Raw genomic sequence first — 11,716 nt, 5'->3', positions numbered from 1 at the left:
GACACCACACACCTACGAAAGACTAAGAAATCCGGTTATGAAAAGTCGGAAATAGCAAATTACACATCCCAAACTATTGGTTTCAGACAACATTCACCTACGAAATACTAGAAAACCTTAGCTCAGAAAAGCCTGAAATAGCAAACTACACATCCCAAATCATAATGTTCTGACAACACATACCTATGAAAGGCTAAGAAACCTAGCTCAGAAAAGTCGAAAATAGCAAACTACACATCCCAAATCATAGGTTTCAGACACTACACACCTATGAAAGACTAAGAAATCCAACTCAGAAAAGCCCGAAATAGTAATTTACATATCCCAAATCATAAGTTTCAGACAGCATTCACCTACGAAATACTAAGAAACCTTAGCTCAGAAAAGTCTGAAATAGCCAACTACTCATCCCAAACCCGAAGTTTCAGACAACAAACACCTATGAGTGACTAAGAATCCTAGCTCTGAAAAGTCCAAAAAGCAAACTACACCTCCCAAATCATAATTTTCTGAAAGGACACACATATGATAGGCTAAGAAATCTAGCTCAGAAAAGTCAAAAATAGCAAATTAACCATCCCAAATCATAGGTTTCAGTCAACACACACCTACGAATGGCTAAGAAATCCAGCTCAGAAAAGTCAAAAAAATAGCAACCCACACATCCCAAATCATAGGTTTCAGACACCACACAGCTACGAAAGACTATGAAATCCGGTTATGAAAAGTCGGAAATAGCAAATTACATATCCCAAATCATAGGTTTCAGACAACACTCACCTATGAACGGCTAAGAAACCTAGCTCAGAAAAGTCAAAAATAGCAAACTAGTCATCCCAAACTATAGGTTTCAGACAACAAACACCTATGAAAGGCTAAGAAATCCAGCTCAGAAAAGTCAAAAGTATCAATCCACCCAGCCCAAATCATAGGTTTCATACAAAACACACCTATGAAAGACTAAGAAATCCAGCTCAGAAAAGTCAAAATAGCAAACTACATATCCCAAATCATCGGTTTCAGTCATCACAAACCAACGAAAGACTAAGAAACCTAGCTCAGAAAAGTCAAAAATAGCAAACTATTCATCCCAAACTATTGGTTTCAGTCAACATTCACCTACGAAATACTAGAAAACCTTAGCTCAGAAAAGACTGAAAAAGCAAACTATACATCCCAAATCATAATTTTCTGACAACGCATACCTATGAAAGGCTAAGAAATCCAGCTCAGAAAAGTCGAAAATAGCAAACTACACATCCCAAATCATAGGTTTCAGACACCACACACCTATGAAAGACTAAGAAATCCAACTCAGAAAAGTCAAAATTAGCAAACTACATATCCCATATCATTAGTTTAACTCAACACACACCAAATAAATTCTAAGAAACCTAGCTAATAAAAGCCTGAAATAGCAAACTAATCATCCCAAACTATTGGTTTCAGAAAACATTCACCTACGAAATACTAGGAAACCTTAGCTCAGAAAAGCCTGAAGTAGCAAACTATACATCCCAAATCATAGGTTTCAGACAACACACATCAACGAAAGACGGGTGCTTGGGGAGAGCCTTTGAGGGTCTGTGGGTTCCTTGAGGGTCGGTGGTCCTTTGGGAGCTCGGGGGGACCTTTGGGGACCGGGGGTTGGGCTTTGGGGGTCGGGAGAGGGCTTTGGGGGGTGGGGGGGGGCCTGGGGCGTATCGGGGAGGGCCGTTGGGGGCGTGGGGGACATGTGGGGACCAGGGGAGGGACTTTGGGACACTGTTGGTCGTTTGGGAACACGATGCACCTGTGGAGAGCGGAGGAGGACCTTTGGGGCACAGGGAGGGCCTTTGGGAGTCTGGGGGACACTTGAGGACCGATTGGTCCTTTGGGGATCTGGGTGGCCCTTTGGGGGCCGGGGGAGGGCCTTTGGGGGTCCGGGTGGACAGTTGGGGGCCTGGGGGCCATTTGGGGACCGGTGTAGGGCCTTTGGGACCCCGTTGGTCCTTTGGGAGCTCGAGGGGCCTTTGGGGGGCCCGGGGATGGCCTTTGGGGGTCTGGGTGGATCTTTGGGGGCGCCGGTGGCTCTTTGGGAGCCCGGGGGACCTTTGAGGACCGGGGGAGGGCCTTTGGGGTCCGGGGTGCCCTTTGGGGTCCGGGGGCCCTTTGAGGACCAGAGGAGGGCCTTTGAGGGTCTGAGGAGGGCGTTTGGGGGGCTGGGGCTCTATGGGAGCTTGGGGGACCTTTGAGTACCGGGGGCTTCCTTCGGGGTTGTGGTGGGGGGGATCGGAACCCTTTGGGGTTGGGGTAGAGGACCTCACAACACTTTTCAAATGGAACTTGTGTATTATAACGACCACAGAGTTTCACCCTCAAATTCTCTTCTAAAACCTTTCCTAAAATCTTCTTTCAAATGTCTCTAACTGTTTCGCCGAAATAATCCCATAAAATGGATAAAACGGTTTCGCCCCAAATAATCCCTAAACGTAATTTCAGCGTGTTCCTTTTGTTTGGCATCTCTGCGCTAACGCATTTCAAATTTCTAGGAAACCCTTTCCTACGTTAATCTCTTCATCTCATAAATTTTCCTAGCTAAACTATTAGGGTTTCGTTAGAATATCAATTTATCTCTCCGACTTAAAGCTCCGTGAAGCCGTATTTTAAAATAGAATTTTTATCTCTTTAGACTCCCGCATAATTCCAAGATAACAAGTGATGTCAATTATAATTCCTGACACTAAAGATCAATGAAGCCCTATTTAAAAATAGAATATTAATCTTTCTCTCTGACCTAAAGAACGTTTATCCCTCAGACCTAAGATTAAAGAAGCCTTAATGTTTCTTAATTCTCCCCTTCGTGAATCAATAATTTCCCCTAGCGATTATGTAAATCAAGTTCACAGGTGCTACTCGTGACAGGACCACGTGGTTTATGGTTTTCCATGTGAGAAAATTCCTGTTTTTCCAAGTGAGAAAATTCCTGTTTTTTCATTCTCACTGAGAAAACCATATAACAGACATGAATTGCTGTTGACATCCATAAATGTGACAAAGTTCCTGTTTTTCAAATTCTCACTGACAAAAACCATTAAACATCCATGAAAAACATCAAATAAATCGACCGACACACATAACCATCCATGAATTATGTAAAAAAAGTTATAGGTGGCAGCAGGGGTGAGGGGTGGCGCCTCCTGACCCCTCTCTACTCATAGCAGAAGCTTTGAGCCTGGGTGGGAATCAAAGAGGAGTCTTTGAGTATTTTGACCACAGGTGACTTATTGTTGCGACTTTCTTAAATTTGGTAATTTTTGTGAGCATTTGGAAATCAAAGCTTTAACTCAATAACTGATACCAAGTGTCCTAACATTTTGCTTGGATTAAAAGTGACAAACTAGGATAAAAATCTCAACATCTTCCTGGAGCTACTTCAGTCTGCATATTATTTCACTTAATTACATTTAAAACGGATGAGCTTTTCATTTTGAACCAGAAAATAGCTGGGACTTAATTTTTCTTCATACTGAATAAACCATAAAATGCTTTTTGTTTCATTGTAATTGAAGTGTTCTCATGTGAAGTGTTCATCATGTATTTTTCAATTTGATAAATTTACTCCTTTTAGATGCAGTTTATAATTTGACTGATATTAGGTATTTATCAATTTATAATTTGGAATGAATCCCCAAAAGAAAAAACGAATAATATCCAAAAGAGCAGCCAAATGCAATAAAAATGCAGCAGTTCAACATTAGCCTACATGACACATATTACATAAAGAAGCCAAAAAACTTTAAAATTCATTTTTTTAAAATTGTGATTATAAAATAGTTTTTAATACAAAAAGTATTTTTAAGAACCCAAACGAGCAAAAAAAAAAAACAATCAATATAAAAGTCACTCGTTTGAACGATTATAAAGGTGACAAAACAAATATAGGCAAAGGGCATTATGAGTTCAAAATTATATTCAAAGTTTTTACCCAGATAACAGAGGAATTTTGTGATACGGTATTTGAAGTTTTGTATGCTGTAATGCTTGATGAAAAAAAAGTACTAATTTTGATAATTATTTATGTTAAGAATACATAGCTAATAGATACTTCAACTACTCGTATTATGCAAGGGTTCTGAAACGCCACATCCATTTCGTTTCTACCCCATTTCTACTTCTGTTGATGAATAACGAAGAAGACCAGTTTCTAGCCAGCGACTTGTGAATTTTTTAACTCATGAAAAGGCTCGAATCTGTTGTAAATTTAAGCTGTGATTTGAGAAAGACTAATGAAAACATTAATGTTTGCGGTCAACATTTATCACGCCGGTTTTGGCCCCGCCGCCGCTGGACTTCCCTCATCGGCGCGGCGCCGGGGTCTATCTAGATTTGTTTTCGCTGCATAAAGAAAGGTTACTACAAGTTGTAAAATTTTGGCTGAAAATTATCCAACTACCAGATGAGAGGCTTATGAAAGCCGCATATTTTGAATTATTGCAGCAATGTAGAAAAAGATCGTGGCCGTTCCATGTTAAAGCCCTCCTTGATAATGCCGGACTTTCATAGGCTTGGAATGAAGGTCTTGGTCCAACAGGCGATCCAGAGGAAATTTATCGGAAGCTAAAACATGTTAAGGGGGATCAAGAGATCCAGCTCTGGTATGAACAGATTCGAAAATCTAAAACCTTGTGCCAGTATTCTAAGATAAAAGAGTCTTTTGGACTAGAATATTATTTCAAGCTGAATTTGCCACGAGAAAACTTGCGTCTGTGGTTCCAGGTCCGAGCGAATGGTTTGCCCTTAAAAAGTAGATTAAAAGTATTTGAAAGAAATGCTCCATTTTTTGACGGTGTGCCAGAGGCTTTCAAATTTGAGATTGAAGTATTTAGGTGATGGGGAAGTGTTTTTTCCTGGGATCCTTAAATCTTCATCGCGGGAGACGATCGAAGCAGTGACTGGATTTATAAAAGAGGGTTTAAAAAGATCTAAATAATGGGTTTAAGGTTTTTGTTTGTTGTTAGTAGTTATACCATTTATTTAAGTGTAAACTGGCTGTTGTTTTATATAATCATTGTAATGTTTGTGTATGGCCTAGTGGCTGAATAAATTATCTTATCTATCTATCTTTACTTAAAAATGGGCGATGAATAGTAATTTTGGTAAAAAGTCCTTGTTAATATTAATACTAAATAGTTTTGGTTAGATGAAAAGGAGTATTATTCTTTGTATGGATGGAAATTCTGTGAGACTTATGATCTTTTATATAACCGAAGCTATCACAACCCCTACAATAGGATTTTCTTACTGATAAGTGTATTATATATATTTTTTAAAATACATTGAAGTACTTCATATAAATAGAAAAAGAAAAATATTACCGTTTACAAATTGATGAAAACTGAGCTTCTTGCAATATTTGCCATCCCAAAGAAACTTCATGGAAGGGCTGATGATGCCCTGCCTTGGATTTTCCACCTTTGTGCTGGTAGATATGGGAATGTAACATTTTAGCTGTATAGAGAAACATTTTGATTAATTCCTATCCCCCCCCACCTCTTTCAACATTTATCTGAAGTCCCAAGAGTAAGCAGTTTGTCCATTAAAATGTACTTTCGTAGGAATCTACCCTAACCCACCTAAATAATGAATCACCCCCCCCCCCTTCATTATAACTGATATGCAATTACAGATCACCAAACGTAGCCAAATTTCATTACAAATAAAGCGAATCAACTTGGTTGAATTCAGTACTGCCACTATGTGGCATTACTCTTTTTGCAACTGGGAAGCCTAAAATATAGTTATTGATACTTTTAAATCAATTAGCTTCATAGGATTTTAATTGGTTGTAAATTCGCCCTTCTCGGGGTAAAGTCGTAGTCTGGTGCCCTAAACCACCTAAACTATCACCCAAGCACCACTGTTATTTTGGCGTCTGACCCCCCCTAGAAAATTTTCTGCCGGCGCCCTTGAGGAGAATCGTTTTGTTGAATGTATTTTTAGTAGGGGGGGGGTCGAGCTTGGTCTTTCGAATCGCAGGCATAGAATAATTTCTCTATTTTCAAGAGTTCCGATTGTAGCTTATCTGATTAGACGCGAGTAAGGGACTTAACTAACTTCCCTAGTATAGAGTGCGCGTGGAAATGCGAGTACCCAAAGTCCCGGCACTAGGTGCTGTTTTGTTACACATTTTATGCATGGGTTCTCGGAAGGCTTCCTCGCCGGGGCTTTAATTCCGAGGCGGGAATTACTTAGTTTTAAGATTTCCTAATTGTTCTTATCTCTTTTTTTTATCACGAAGTATTTTAGGATATCTTTTACTGCTAAACGAAAATACATTAATAGGTAGAAAGTAACTTTCGTAAAGCATTATTTCCTATATTTTTTCTTTTCTGGGTCATGTTCATCATAAATAAAAAAATGCTAACTAGCGTGGTAAACCAACCAAGCATGCCACGTTGAAAATCAACTTTTTTTTGTTGAAAAAGAAACCCGTGTAAAAAGCTATTTTCGCTTCTTTTTTTTGTATATATTGTGTAGTAGGCCTACCCCAGACGGACACTAAAATTGCAGTAGCTATATCACATCTCAGCTATAATCGATTTTTTTTTTCAAATATACTGTTATCTGCCCTGTTTCACAAATTTTTTAAAAGGTAGACAATTTTTTTCCTGTACAAAGATGGAAAATTTTGAAGGAAATGGAACTAAATGCCGTAAATTATCAAAATCATGTTTCTGTCGGTACCTTTTAAGCCAACATTTGCTACGTCGTTTAAAACACCGTTTTTGCAGACATTTGAAAAGGTAAACAATTATCCCTGAATAAATATGAAACAATTTACTACGTGTTGGAAATTTTCATTATTTCGAAATTTGAATTACGTGTTAAAAAATTTCAAAATCATGTTTTCAATCGGAATATTTTATTTTGATATTTTCCCCACCATTTGTGAAATGCATTATTTATTTGAGAAGTTCAGTAAGATCGTTAAAAAAAAACAATATAAATTTGTGCAAGGTTTTAATTTTTTTTTTTTCTTATGAAGGTGGCTTTTGCTCGCCAAATTGAGCTTAGTCTGATCCTAGTATACCAAAATAAATATGTACTTGGGCCCTTTAGAACCCTTTTAATTTTCATGTGTTTCGTTTAACTTTTAACTTTCATTTTGTTTCGGGGACTTACAACAAATTAATACGTCTGTATTTTAACCGACTGGCTTTCCTCCTTTTTTTGATGTCCATCGTTTTCTCTTATGTGCTATGATAAAACTAACAAAATCCTAATATTGACAAAAAAGTTAAGTCATATCAAATAACTGAAGAAATAACACAAGTGCTGACCACCAACTGAGAAAAACATTAAGAAAAAAAGATAAAATTGAATAACTATCTGTTTAAGTAATAAATCTGTTTTCTTTCATAAACCCTCTATCTTTCCCACCAATTAATGATGGAATAAAGTGAAACCAACAGTCCATGCTCCTAAATCTGTTATTAGTTTAGGAGATGAAAAAATTACGCCCAACGTGGGGCTCGAACCCACGACCCTGAGATTAAGAGTCTCATGCTCTACCGACTGAGCTAGCCGGGCTTGTTACAATTATGTAACGATGATATTAATAGTAAAAATTGTTATTGCAAGAACCTAAAACCGGTAGAAAGGCTAATCTACTTCCTCGCTGCCCTGAAAAATCGTCTGAATATTACTTTAACACTGTTTAATTGCATCCTCAATCTAAATATAACATCCATTTGCATCAAAAATGAACTTTATTAAATACTAGACCAAGTAGTGTTTTAAGCCTAGGAGTCCAGCTGGACATAAGGAAACATATTAAGAAAACAATTCTTACTCTATAATGTGCAGAATAATCCTAGTTAACACATTTTGCAGGGGGACAGCCTTTATCTTCACTTCTTTCCTTGTTTTTCCAGTTTTTCTAAGAAATTCATGAATTTCTTAGAACCTGTATATTCACAGAATATATATCCCCACCCCCCGGATGTGCAAATATATACCTAGAATTGCATCCTCAGTCTAAATATAACATCCATTTGCATCACAAATGAACTTTACTCCCATATTAGCCATGTGGTGGATATCAGTTTTTATTTGCGCTCATTAAATTCAAACTAAGTGAATGGTAAATATTTACCAAATCATATTATTGAGTAACAACTAAAGTGAATATACCATTCGATGCCTTTTTTTATGTTGATTACGAATATAATAATAATTTTTATCGGAAATTTTATTTATGATGTAAATGGGAGGTAAGTTTAAACTTTACCCCCTAATGTAGAAATATATACCCTGAATTGGCATATATAGGGGGGAGGCTTAAATTCATTTCCGATAGAAATGATTATTATATTCGTAATCAGCATAAAAAAAGGCATCGAATGGTATATTCACTTTAGTTGTTACTCAATAATATGATTTGGTAAATATTTACCAAGTGAATTTTCAGAATGTTATTTTCCAAGTTTTACGAGGATCTCGGGGTGACATCAGCGGCGTAATTTCGTCAAAGTCCCGGGGAGGGGGGCAAAGTTGGAGCCAATTTTCCCAAATCAAGGAAAAATGACAGTAAAAAAAAACACGTCGTTTGGTACCATAAAGGTACTATTTAGTACTTTAAAAGTATTATAAAGGTAATTTATAGTAGGGGGGTAAATATTTAATAAAAAACTGATCTGTTTCTGTTGATGCTTGAATTATGCAGGTTTATTTTGACAAGATTTTGGAAGAAACAAAGTTTCAGCTGGGATCGGGGGGGGGGGGCAAACCGCGGTCTGGGCGGGGTAGTTGCCCCCACCCCCCAGTTCCATGGGAAATTATGCCCCTGGGATGACACCCCGTCTTCCCTTCGTCCCATCTGCACAGTTTTGTATGAATCTGATCTCTCGATTTACACTCATGTCCTTTCCAAGGTTGCGAACTTGCACACTTTTCTTGAGAAATGCACTCTTTTTTTACCTCAGAGGGGATGCAGAAAAGGGGATGCGCAAGTTTTTGGACTTGCACTCTTTTTTAGCAAAATTCACTTTTTTTTTACCTTGATTTGCACTCTCTTTAGACGTCGGGAGTTGGCAACCCTGTATCGAACCGTAGGCCTGACAATACTGTGCTTTTTTGTGTCCCGTTGAATAGTGCCTGAACTGTGAAATTTGAAATGCTGTTCATTCCTTCAATAAGTACAGAAATATACACAATGTGAAATGTGACTGTACAAAAAAGAAAAGTTTGTACCTAACAACATTAACATTTTCAGGAGCTCTGTGGGTCTTTCTCCTTCTACGCATAACAGGCTATACTTCCTTTAATTTGGGGTCTTCCGGGAAGTAAAATTATCATGAAGAAAACAAAAAAGAAATAAGGTACTGGTGCATTATACGAGCACCGCAAAGAAGTCAAGTTAGTTTAATGCTAACGAAATAAAATAGGATTAATATATAATAGTTTAGGAACAAATCTGGGCTATGTATTTGCACATTAGGAGGTGGGGGGGGGATAAAGCAGAGCATATATCAAATACATAACCTAACCTAACCTAGGTACCTTTCTCCCTCCTAAACCCCAAAAAACAATCGTTTAAATATTGAGAGACCACGCTTTGTCATCAGTTTATCTAGCAAATCACCCGTTGTCTGCTAATGAAATAGCAGTTTGACGGGCTTCGTGACTGGTTTCTGTGATACAGCATATAGCTATGCCCGCATAATGCAGCAGTACAAAAAATAATAAACGCCTCTTATTATTATTATTTTTTTTTTTTTTTTTTTTTTTACGCCAGCACACCTAAACCTCACATTTCGCAGAAATATTTAAAACTTTAATGCTATAGTTGTGTTGATATTGGAAGCACTATACTAATATTGAAGTTGACAATAAAAAATAAATAAAAAAAATGTTGTACTAAATATGAACGCAATACCACAATACCACAAATAGGTATTGCCTTTGGCGTTCATAGCTCAGAACGGCGCTTTCCACTGGTGTTGTCATGAAATTGTGACAGCCCTTTTAAGGTTGTCAGATTGGACCACCTCCTCCTGTCTAAACACCTTGGAGGAGTCTGAAGCGAATGCACAAAACTATTTCCTACGAGGAGGGTTACCTACAGACGTTTCTAAGGGAGGAGATTGCCCTCTGTCATCCCACTCGTGCCCAATTTTACCCCTATCGCTCCTCGAACGAAGCCGCCCTACTCTCCACTCCTAAACGCTGACACGCACCGGAGCTGGAATATTATAATTCAAATTTGATGAGGTCAAAAAGTGCCTTACGACCCAGCGCCGCCCACAAACCGGCGCCCAGGGCAGGCTGCCCCCGATGCTGCCCGTCCTCTAGATCCATCCCTGTCCCTGCACCGAAATCATGAGTTTTTGTAATCTAAACTACGGTATGTATATCATAGAATCTGCACTTTTCCAGTTTGAGCCTAAGGGCGTGTCCAAAAGATGCTCTAAGCAAAAATCTAATGAAAAATCCAGCGAGATATCCAACGCTGTTGTCCGAAAGCTATTTTGCAGAATATGCTGCTGATTCTGCAACAAATTGCAAACATATCCATTTACGTATTTTGAATCAGCGTTAAAACGTTCAAGTTTTAACGTTCAGCGTTAAAACGTTCAAAACATTCTTTTCAAGTTTAGCCGATTGAAATAATAAATAAATTGTAAATTTACCCACTTGACTGTGTTCCAGCTCTTCCTTAAAGCTAATTTTGGTGTTATTCGGCATTAGGTGCCATCTATTATGGAGAAACAGTCACAAAATACCTAAAACCAACAAAATTACTGAACTTCTGTCTATATGCTAGGGCTATATAGCCTAGAGACATAAGAGGTGTGGGGGGAGGGGGGGTGGGAAAATCGATAGACTCTAAGCTACTCTGATAGTAAAATGAACACAACTTTTCTGTATTTCATGAAGTAAAAACTTTGTTTTTAAGAGTTAATTTTAGAAGAGGGTATTAAAAAGACTGTGAATGAGCGAGGAATATAAAACTGTTATTTCTTTTGCCAAATTGTTGTGATTATTTTATTCAAAAATTCTTTCCTTTTTAAATCTTAGGTTTCCTATTAAAAGTGTCAATTACAATATGGGGAACGATGCGATTGAGGATTTTCAAATACTTTCCTGTAATATTTTAACAGAAAAATAAACTGAAGTCACAAGTTCATCAAATAAGTTCTTCTCTTCGACAAATCCAAAACAAAATCTACACTTTCACTAGATTTTCGGTTAGCTAAATTCGTCAGATTATCCAACCAATTATCCTAGTCAGAATGAAAAATCCAACAACTTATCCAGGATGATACAAGAACGCGGAGTTTTTGGACACGGTCTAAGTTACCAAATTTAGAATTTTCCACGAAATCTGCTCACTACTAGAAAGGAGCAACAAATAATGCCCAGTGATGCACAGTATTTTGAACGACTTGTTTATAACGCTCATACATATCTAAACCTTCCTAAATTTCCATAACTTTGTCACTTGTCATTTAGACAATTATGCCAATTGTCATTTAGACAATTATGAGTATTTCTGTATGGTTTCAATGCCAAACGCCTTGTTTTATGTTCCTCCATTACGTTTGAAAAATGACCGATTCTAATTTTTCTTGAATGGCATTGAATGAAGTATCTTAATCACAGCACCCCTGCATCTAATAAAAAGGCTATGAACTCTGAATGGGTTAAGTGCCTTACATTGTCTAAATTCTTC

The 11,716-nt window shown here is 37.8% G+C and overlaps 1 protein-coding gene and 1 non-coding gene across 2 annotated transcripts in view; one reads left to right on the top strand and one right to left on the bottom strand.

The window, feature by feature from the left end:
* The window catches only part of LOC148947703 (uncharacterized), a 196,440-nt gene that overhangs the window by 60,496 nt on the left and 124,228 nt on the right, over positions 1-11,716 (top strand). The gene's annotated exons all lie outside the window — the stretch shown is intronic.
* Positions 7,500-7,572, bottom strand: TRNAK-CUU (transfer RNA lysine (anticodon CUU)). The gene has a single exon. It is a non-coding gene; the product is annotated as a tRNA-Lys (tRNA).

This window comes from Artemia sp. Qi Xiang Cuo, chromosome 10 (genome assembly GCF_049724085.1).
Source record: "Artemia sp. Qi Xiang Cuo chromosome 10, ASM4972408v1, whole genome shotgun sequence".
Lineage (NCBI taxonomy): Eukaryota > Metazoa > Arthropoda > Branchiopoda > Anostraca > Artemiidae > Artemia > Artemia sp. Qi Xiang Cuo.
The sequence above is the reverse complement of the archived record's forward strand: the minus strand, read 5'-3'. Positions and strand labels throughout refer to the sequence as shown.